This window comes from Carlito syrichta, unplaced genomic scaffold, assembly GCF_000164805.1.
Source record: "Carlito syrichta isolate Samal-C Ts95f unplaced genomic scaffold, Tarsius_syrichta-2.0.1 Scaffold306547, whole genome shotgun sequence".
Lineage (NCBI taxonomy): Eukaryota > Metazoa > Chordata > Mammalia > Primates > Tarsiidae > Carlito > Carlito syrichta.
This window is the reverse complement of record NW_007250643.1, coordinates 428,214-438,689: the sequence shown is the minus strand read 5'-3', so window position 1 is coordinate 438,689 and position 10,476 is coordinate 428,214. Positions and strand designations below refer to the sequence as shown.

Here is a 10,476-nt window from a genome sequence, read left to right as displayed (position 1 = left end):
ACTTCCATTTTGGAGTCTTTTCTGACACCAGATAACTTTAAAATCACCTAACAATATATAATACAGCTTCAAATCTCCCCAAATATCTTAATAATTTGAATAATACACAGGCATATAAAGAAACAAATAGTTTATACTGTAAAACATTTCTGTGACCTAACAATTAGTTGTTTCAACTCTTGCCAACCCATGCTGAATTAAGTCTTTTCAAACCATGCACTTTAGACAGATCATTCACTAGTTGCATGCATGAATCAAAAGAGAAAAACTCAAATAGTATGATGAAGTTGCCTAACCCCCCCATCTACCTGTTAAGGGAGAAACCTCCTGTAGTTCCTCCAAATAGGTCTGATTTAAAGCAGAAAACGTAAGCACTGGCCAGGGCACAGTTGGGTCACGTTTCCCCACAAGGAAAGAAAGGAGAAGCAGGTCTAATGAACTCAAAATATTAGACTGGAGCTTAGCAGCCCCAGTTTAAGATCAGATCTCAAAATCCTTTTTTTAGGAGACAGAATCTCATTACCCAGGCTGTAACACTGTGGCACAATCACTGCTCACTGCAGTCTTGAAACCCTAAACTCAAGTGATCCTCCTGCCTCAGCTTCCCACATAGCTAAGACTATAGGCATGCTCCACCAAGTCAGGCTTTTTTGTTGTTTATAAATTTATGTAGAGATGAGGTCTTGCTGTGCTACCCAGGCTAGTATCAAACTTCTGCACTCAAAGCGATCCTCCTGCCTCAGTCTCCCAAAGTACTGGAATTACAGGTGTGAGTCACTGCACCCAGCTCAGATTTCTCCAGACTTCAAAATCCGTACAGAGTGTCACAGCACCACCATCTCCACAGATAATACAGTAGCCCAGACTGCCAGAATAGCCTAATTTGAGTGAGGTGGTTATTTTTACTATTATTTCCATTTTTTATTATTTTAAAGTTTTATACTTTTAGAAAGTTTTGGCCAGGTATGATGGCTCACACTTGTAATCTCAGCACTTTGGGTGGCCAGGAAGGAAGACTGCTTGATCCAGGAAATCCAGACCAGCCTGGGCAACAGTGAGATCTCAGCTCTACATAAATTTTTTAAAAAATGTTTTAAAGGCTGGGTGTGGTGGCTCACGCCTATAATCCCAGCACTTTGGAAGGCCAAGGTGAGAGGATAGTCTGAGCCCACAGGTTGACACCAGCCTGGGCAACTTGACAAGACCTCATCTCTACAATAAATCAAAATATTAGCCGAAGTGGGGGCACACGCCTGTAGTTCCAGCTACTTGGAAGGTTGAAGTGGAAGGATTACCTGAGGCCAGCATGTGGAAGCTGTGGTGGCCATAAGCATACCACTGCACTCCAGCCTGGGTAACAGTGAGAATCCAACTAAAAAAAAAAAAAAAAAAAAGCTGGGCATGGTGGAGCACACCTGTAGTCCCCATACGCAGGAGGCTGAGGAAGAAGGATTGCCTGAGTCCAGGAGGTGGAGGCTGTTGTAAGTCAGTAAGCCATGGCTGTGCCATTGTACTCCAGTATAGGCAACACAGGGAGACCAATGACTCAAAAAAAAAGTTTTAAAATCACATTTGCCACCCCCCCCCCAAACTCCACCACCCCTATCAAGTTTTTTCTTTTTTTTGAGTTGAAGTCTCACTCTGTCACCCATGCTGGAGTGCAGTGGCACACTCACAGCCACCGCAGCCTGGATCTGCTGAATTCAGGTGATCCTTCTGCTTCAGCCTTCCAAGTAGCTGGAACTACAGGCATGCACTAATTTTTTGATTTACTGTAGAGACAAGATCTCGCCATGTCCGGCTAATTTTTTGATTTATTGTAGAGACAAGATCTCGCCACATGTTGCCCAGGCTGGTCTCGAACCCGTGGGTTCAGGCAATCCTCTTTTGCCTCCCAAAGTACTGAGACTACAGGCGTGCCACTGCGCCCAGCTACGTACTTTCTTATTCCTAGAGAAATACAGAAGACACTCTCAATGGTCGTAAAAACCAGCTAACGGTGAGTGAAGATTTGTGCTTCATTTTTTTTCCTTTTTGAAATATTTGAGCCTTTTTTTTTAAGCCACGGGTGCATGTATCACTTTTAACTAAATATTCTTAAGGACCACAAATGCTACTTCCATCAGGATTCACAAAAGAAACGAATGAATCAGGCCAGCCAAATAGTCTGCAATCTCTCCTCTGCAACATTCATGCAGTCTGCGGACCACCTACACAGAAATCACCTGATGCACCTGCTACAGAATCCTACCAAATATTCCAATTTAAAATATCATGTTGGCTAAGCACAGTGGCTTATGCATGTAGAATCAAGGAGTTCGAGACCAGCCTATGACAACATAGTGACACTTTACCCCCCCCAAAAAAATTTTAAAAATTAGCTGGGCGTGGTGGCTCAGGTCTGCATGCTACTCAGGAGGCTAAGGAGGACTGCCTGAGCTCAGGATGTTGAGGTGGTGGTGAGTCACTGCACTCTAGGCATGGGTGACAGAGCAAGAACCCAACTCAAAATAAGTAAGGCCAGGAGTAGTGGCTCACACTTTGGGAGCTGAAGGGGAGAGGACTGCCTGAGCCCAGGGATTGGACAACTTGGAGAGATCTCATCTCTACAATAAATCAAAAAATTTAGCCAGGTGCTAATCAGTAGCTAGCATGCACCTGTAGTTCCAGCTACTTAGAAGGCTGAGGCAGAAGGATCACCTAAACCCAGCCGATCAAGGCCACAGTAGCTGTGATCATGACACACCACTCCAGCCTGGGCAACAGTGACACTCAGATTCAAAATAAGCAAACAAACAAGCAAATAAAACAATACCCCTTTTCTATTTTTTAAGTATATATGAGTTAAAGAATAGTATAAAATGCTGTCCTTTTGATTAGTGGTCGCACTCTGTCGCCCGGGCTGGAGTGCAATGACATGATCATGGCTCACCACAGCCTCAACGTCATGGGCTTAGGCCACCATGTCCCGCTATATTATGAATTTTGTAGAGACAAGGTCTTGCTATGTTGCCTAGATTGGTCTTGAACTCCTGGACTCAAGCAATCCTCCTGGGCTTAGGCCACCATGCCCAGCTAATTTTATTTATGATTTTTGTAGAGACAAGGTCTTGCCATGTTGCCTAGGCTGGTCTTGAACGCCATCTAAATAATATCATCTAGATGAGGGCCCAAGTGATCCTCCTGCCTCAGTCTCCCAAAGTACTGGGATTACAGGCATGAGTCATCTGCCCTGTCAGAAAATGAGAACTGTTTTTAAAAACTGTACCATACAATATATATTGTGCCAACTGCTTTTGTTCCCCTCCACTTTCCATTCTGTTTTCAGCAAATGGTCCCTCATCTAGATAATATTATTCTGGAACTACTTTCTTTTTTTTTTTTGAGTTGGAGTCTCACTCTGTCACTCAGACTGGAGTGCAGTGGCCGCTCCAGGCCACTGCAGCCTTGACCTGCTGGGCTCCGGCGATCCTTTCGCCTCAGCCTTCCGAGTAGCTGGAACTACAGGCGCGCGCTACTATACCTGGCTAATTTATTTATTTATTTATTGTAGAGATGAGGTCTCACCAAGTTGCCCAGGCGGGTCTCAAACCCGTGGGCTCAGGCAATCCACTCACCTCAGCCTCCCAAAGACGCGGGATTACAGGTTGAGCCACGGAGCCCAACTGAACTACTTTCATTTACTGAATTTTACCTGATTGTATGTACTTGCTGATTAGCAAGAGTTTTCTGATTACAAAGATTCGTAAAATACTGAGTTTGTGTTTGTATACAATCTATGTAAATCTAAATCATGACTGAGTTCTTATGAAGTCAAAATTTAATAACAAAATTACCTAGGCCATGGTCTTCTGGGGCTACACGGCTGCCAGCAGTTAATTAATTCTGAGGGGAGTTAGTTACTAAATTTCTATAGGCTGCACAGTTAAATGTTTTTTAGGCAAATGAGGCATTATCTTCTGTCTCTGTCTGAAACTATGGATATGAAGTCCCATAAACTGACAAGTTTTGTTAATACACTGTAAACTGCAGCACATTTATACAAACATTGTTATCCACAAAATTAAAACACCTGATTCCATAAAACTCACAGTTTATTGTGCAACTCACAGAATAATTGAAGCTTTATATGCCAGAATACCAAACATTTATGAGCAAACAAATTTCTATCATTACATTCATAAATAAGGTAGCTTTGTGTCTGAAGTTTCATTTCCAAAATAAATAAATAAAATGTGTGGAGCAAATAAGACAGAATATTAAGAACTGATAAAGCTGAGCTGTGGGTTAGTGTTATCTTCTGTCCTGTACTTTTCTGTAAGTTAACACATTCGTGATTGGCAAATTCTTTGCTTTCCTAATACTGAGGGTGGGTGAAGATTAAAAAAAAAAATCTGAAGCTAGTGGCCGCAAACTTCTGGTGTTAAGCACAAGTGAAATAGTCTTCTAAATTGTCACCTATCTCAATACAGCTAAAAGTTGTAGACATATCCAGTATTTGCTTCAGACACCACTCTGACTAGCATTCTGTACTTTGTATTTTTATTTGGATTATAAACCAAATATATATTTTATATAGAATATATATATTTCTTCTTTACATTGTACCATTACATCACTGTCTATCACTAATAAGTTCACTGAATTCACTTTCAACCCTGAAAATCTCATCAGCACGTATTTTTTAAATTTTCCATAATTATGGTAAATGTTTTTTTCTTTTCTTTTTTTTTTTTTGTTTTTGAGTTGGAATCTCACTGTCATCCAGGCTGGAGTGCAGTGGTATGCTCATGGTCACCACAGCCTCAACCTGCTGGGCTCAGGGAATCTTTCGCCATCGAAGTAGCTTGCACTACAGGTAAGACCCACCATGCCTGGCTAATTTTTTGATTTATGGTAGAGATGAGGTAGGTCTGGTCATGTTGCCCAGGTTGGTCTCAAATCTGTGGGCTCAGTCAATCCTCTTGTCTCTGCTTCCCAAAATGCTGGGATTATAGGCGTGAGCCACTGTGCCCGGTGGTAAATTATTTTTAATATAAGTATGAAAGCCCTGAAATATCAAAATACAAGTATACAACACTAATTGCAATAGAATGACCAACTTGCAATTTTTACCAATTATGTAAATAAATAACATTGCACAGTCAATATCCAATAATTATCTCAATTAACTTTCTCCTTGCCTCACTACTCATTTTCAAGCAAAACATAGTGACACATACATATGACAACATTCCAGCATTCAGAAACAGACTTTACAAAGATGTAAATTCATGTCAGTGGCCACCAGGAACAGAATTTGGAATGACATAAATTCACATCAGCAGCAACCAGGAACAGAATTTGGAATAATGTAGGTTCACGGAGATCATGAATGAGTTTAAATATTTCATAATTGAGACAGGCATGGTGGCTGTAATCCCAACACTTTGAAAGTTCGAGAAGAAGCCAGGCTCGGTGGCTCAGCCTGTAATTCTGCACCTTTGGGAGGCTGAGGTGAGTGGATTGCCTGAGCCCGCGGGTTCGAGACCCGCCTAGGCAGCGAGACCTCATCTCTACAATAAATCAAAAAATTAGCCGGGCGTGGTAGCGCATGCCTGTAATTCCGGCTACTCGGAAGGCTGAGACGGAAGGATCGCTGGAGCCCAGCAGGCGAGGCTGTGGTGGCTGGGAGCAGCCACTGCACTCCAGTCTGGGCAACAGAGTGAGACTCCAACTCAAAAAAAGAAAGAAAGTCCGAGAAGGGAGAATCGCTTGAGCCCAAGAGTTCAAGACCGGCCTGGGCAACAAGGCAAGACTCCATCTCTTCCAAAAATTTTTAAAATAGAGCTGGTTTTTTGGTAATGATACTGTCTGTCTCCCTGTAACCTGGTTGAAAAATAAACCCCCCACCACCACCAAAAAAGAAAAAAATAAAAATTAGCTGGGTGTGGTGTACCTCTGTAGTCCCAGCTACTTGGGAGTCTGAGGTCAGAGGATCACTGATCACTTAAGCCTAGGAGTTTAAGGCTGCAGTGAGATATGATCACGCCATTGCACTCCAGTCCGGGTGACAGAGCAAGACCCCATCTCTAAAAACACTTTAATAAAAATATTTTATAATAAGAATGTATGTAATCTGTAGAAATCAAAACGAGTTTTCCAAATTTTTTTCTTCCTAGTCTATGTCAGCAAAGGCTTGTAAATTCCACAACTTCAAATTTTATGAACATTTTACATCTCTGGGAAAGACAAAAAAGTAGTCTCTTATTCCATATTTTCAAAGCTAACACTAAGCTATGGCTACTGGTATGTAGGTATTCCCACAGTTTCTTAAATATGAACTAACTAGCCAGGGGAGGTGGCTCACGCCTGTAATCCCAGCACTTTAGAAGGCAGAGGCAAAAAGACTGCCTGAGACCACAAGTTCGAGACCAGCCTGGGTAACATGACAAGACCTCATCTCTATAATAAATCAAAAATTTAGCCAGGCGTGGTGGCATGCACCTGTGGTTCCAGCTACTTAGAAGGCTGAGGTAGAAGGATTGCCTAAGCGCAGCAGGTGGAGGTTGTGGTGGCCATGAGTGTGCCACTGTAACTCAGCCTTGGCGACAGAGTGTCACTCCAACCCCCCCCAAAAAAACAAAATCAAAAAACCGAACTAACTAAAAACATGCATAGCAGATCATCTTTGACAACAAATTCAATGCACACAATTTGTGGGCAAAAATGAAAAAGAGTTGAGAGGAAACTACTGAAAAAATATGAGTTACCAAAGATCCAAAATATCGAAGACTTAAGGAGGCAGAGAAAGACATGTTTCAGGTAATCTCTCCCTACTTCAATTATGACCAACATGAACAAATCCTCTGTTCCAGCCTAACCCCTTCCTAATACGGACTCCCTGTAATTCCAGATATGATGACAGAGAAAAAAAAAAAAAAACGAAACTGTCTGCTAGTGTCTGGACAAGAAGAGATTAGGACCTCTTAGTGGCCACACACACAACTGCCAAAGAGTTAGCACTCTAACCCATCTGACCCCTCAAATAGTCCAATCTCCACACTGCCATGTCCATCAACAGTCTGTGCCTTTTTATGGGTTTAGTCATTGTACTACAAAGTGTTTACTCATTCTCTAGCTGAGATGCATTCAAGCTGTTTGTTGTTTGTAGTGATGACAAATAAGGAGCTCAAAACGGTGGTCTATACCTGCAATCCCCCAGCACTTTGAGAGGAGGCCCATCACTTGAGACCAGGAGTTCAAGACCAGCCTGAGCAACATAGCAAGACATGGTCTTTACAAAAAAATAAAAAACTTAACTGGGCATGGTGGTACACGCCTGCAGTCCCAGCTATTCGGAAGGGTGAGGCAGGATTGCCTGAGCCCTGGAGGTTGAGCCTGTGATAAGCTGTCATGGTGCCACTGCACTCCAGTCTGGGTGCCAGAGTGAGATCTTGACTTTAGAAAAAAGAGGAGAGAGTGCAGTGGTTAACATCTGTAATCCCAGCACGTGGAGTGCAGTGGCACACTCATCTCTACAATAAATCAAAAAACTAGCCAGGCATGGTGGCGCATGCCTATGGTTCCAGCTACTTGGAAGGCTGAGGCGGAAGGAACACCTGAGTCCAGCAGGTTGAGGCTGTGCTAGCCACAAGGTAGCCACGAGTGTGCCACTGCACTCCAGCCTAGGTGACAGAGTGAGATTCCAACTCAAAAAAAAGAAAGAAAGAAAAAAAGGGGAGGGGGGAGACAGAGAAAAAAAATTAGTCAGGCACACCTGTAGTCTCAGTCACTTGGGAGGCTAAGGTGGGAAGACTAAGGTGGGAGTTCAAGGCTGTAGTAAGCCATGATCATGCTACTGCACTCCAGTTTGGTAAGAGTAAGACCCTGACTCAAAAAAAAAAAAAAAATAAGGCTGCTATAAATATTCGTGTGCAGATTTGTGTGTGAATACAGGTTTTACTATCACTTGGGTAAATACCTGTACCTAGGATGGGACTGCTGGGTCTTATAGTAAGTAAATATTTAATCTTGTCTCTACAATAAATCAAAAATTAATTAGGCATGGTAGTGTGTGCCTGTAGTTTCAGCTACTTGGAAGGCTGAGGTAGAGTGATCACCTAAGCCCAGAAGGTTAAGGCTGTGGTGGCCATGAGTGTGCCACTGCACTCCAGCCTGAATGACAGAGTGAGACTCCTGCTCAAAAAAAGAAAGAAATATCTTACGTGGATTACTAAACTACTTGATTTTCTGGATGGAAATCTCATTTGTTCCCTGCCCAAACTCTCCCCATGACCCTATCTTCAGTAAAACCTACTAAGTGAGGGTAGGGTAAGGATATATGTAGGACTCTCAGTTGATTCTCAAGTCTCTTCTTTCTTAATTATTGTTTTTGCAAAGGTAAAGGTCTCACTATGTTGTTAAGGCTGGTCTCAAAACCCCTGGCCTCGAGCAATCCTCTAGCCTCACCCTCCCAAAGTGCTAGGATTACAGGCGTGAACTACTATGTCTAGTATGATTCTGAAATGTTAAGAAGGAAGCTGGGCGCGGTGGCTCACACCTATAAATTCCAGCACTTTGGGAGGCAAAGTGAGAAGACTGACTGAGCTCGCAGGTTCAAGACCAGCCTGGGCAACTTGGCAAGACCTCATCTCTACAATAAATCAAAAAATTAGCCAGGCATGGTGGCGCATGCCTGTAGTTCCAGCTACCTGGAAGCTGCGGCAGAAGGATCGCCTGAACCCGGCAGATTGAGGCTGCGGTGGCCGGGAGCGTACCACTGCCCTCCAGCCTGGGTGACAGAGTAAGACTTCCACTCAACACTACATCACAAAAATTAGTTGGGTAAGGTAGTGTGCGCCTGTAGTTCAGCTACTTGGAAGGTTGAGGCGGAAGAATCGCCTGATCCCAGAAGGTCAAGGCTGCGGTGGCCGTGAGCATGCCACTGAACTCCAGCCTAGGTGACAGAGTGAGACTCCAACTCAAAAAAAAAAAAAAAAAAAGAATAAGGTTTTTCTTACATTGGTAATTTAAGGTATGTATATAACTGCATGTCATACAAAACTATTTCAGGTGGCAGTTAAGCCTGTTAGAAACCTGAGAGGGTATATTTATTGTCACTGAAATTATGGTGGGAGGGAGAACCAGAATGTGCAAGTCCTTTGTTAGATTTTCTTCTATTGCTAGGGCAAACTAAGCCTGAAGTATAATTTTAGAACTGCTGATACCTAACGCCAATGATGATCTGGGTGTTTCCCTTGTTTGTGGGCCCCTTGACATCCTGATTGCAGTATTGGTGGGAATCTAAGAGGAAATTGGGGATGTTTTTATTGCCAACTTCCCCTTTCCCTCCAGACTGGGAAACTACAAAGGGACAAAGGTTCTACAACAAATGAATTCCAAGGAAAGAGAAAAGGAGATGGAGAAACATATGAACTGAAAAAGATTTGAGACATCTATCAATCACAACGTATATGGGCTTTATTTGAAAACTGATTTAAACTGGAAAAAAAAAAGTCTGAAAGACAACAGACAAAATTGAACATTGACTAGATTTAAGTTTAGATGTAATAGTGGTATTACTTTTTTTTTTTGAGTTGGAGTCTCACTCTGTCGCCCAGACTGGTGTGCAGTGGCCGCTCCCGGCCACCGCAGCCTCAACCTGCTGGGCTCCGGCGATCCTTCCACCTCAGCCTTCCAAGTAGCTGGAACTACAGGCACGCGCTACCACGCTCGGTTAATTTTTGATTTATTGTAGAGATGAGGTCTTGCCAAGTTGCCCAGGCGGGTCTCGAACCCGCGGGCTCAGGCAATCCACTCACCTCAGCCTCCCAAAGGCGCGGGATTACAGGCTGAGCCACCGAGCCCGGCTGGTATTACTTTTTTTAAAGTGCTTACATTTTAGAAATACACATGGAAATATTTAAGGATAAAATGATATGTCTAGGATTTGCTTCAAAATAACAGAAGGGTAGAAGGAATCAATGTACAAATTAAGCAAAATTGGCGTAAGCGTATAACTGTGGAAGTTGGGTAATAAGTACATGGGTATTTATTTCACTATTCTACTCTTCCACATAATTGCAGTTTTCAGCAACAAAAAGATTTGGGTTTTTTTATTTTAAGAATGGTTTTCTAAAATTCAGTCCTTCTCTCATTCTTGGTTCTTCTTTCTACTAGCCCCTTGAAATCAAAGCCTCTGGCCCCATGCAACAAAAAATAACTTTGTCAGTTGCAGTGGAGTGTACCTATAGTCCCAGCTACTCAGGAGGCTGGCTTAAGCCCAGGAGTTCAAGGCCGCAGCATGTCTTAATCAGTGCCCGTGAACAATCAGTACACTCCAGCCTGGGTGACAGAGTGAGACACCATCTCTTTAACAAAAGAAAAAGTTATCCTTCTTCTCAGAAGTTGAGTCTTCCATTAAACTTAAATAGAATTTTTTTATAAATAGAATTTTTTTCTAGCTCTTTCACTTAATTTTTTTTTTTTTTTTTT

General features: G+C 42.6%; 1 protein-coding gene across 4 annotated transcripts in view; it reads right to left on the bottom strand.

The window, feature by feature from the left end:
- SF3B1 (splicing factor 3b subunit 1) overlaps positions 1-10,476 on the bottom strand; it is a 43,621-nt gene that overhangs the window by 30,487 nt on the left and 2,658 nt on the right. The gene's annotated exons all lie outside the window — the stretch shown is intronic.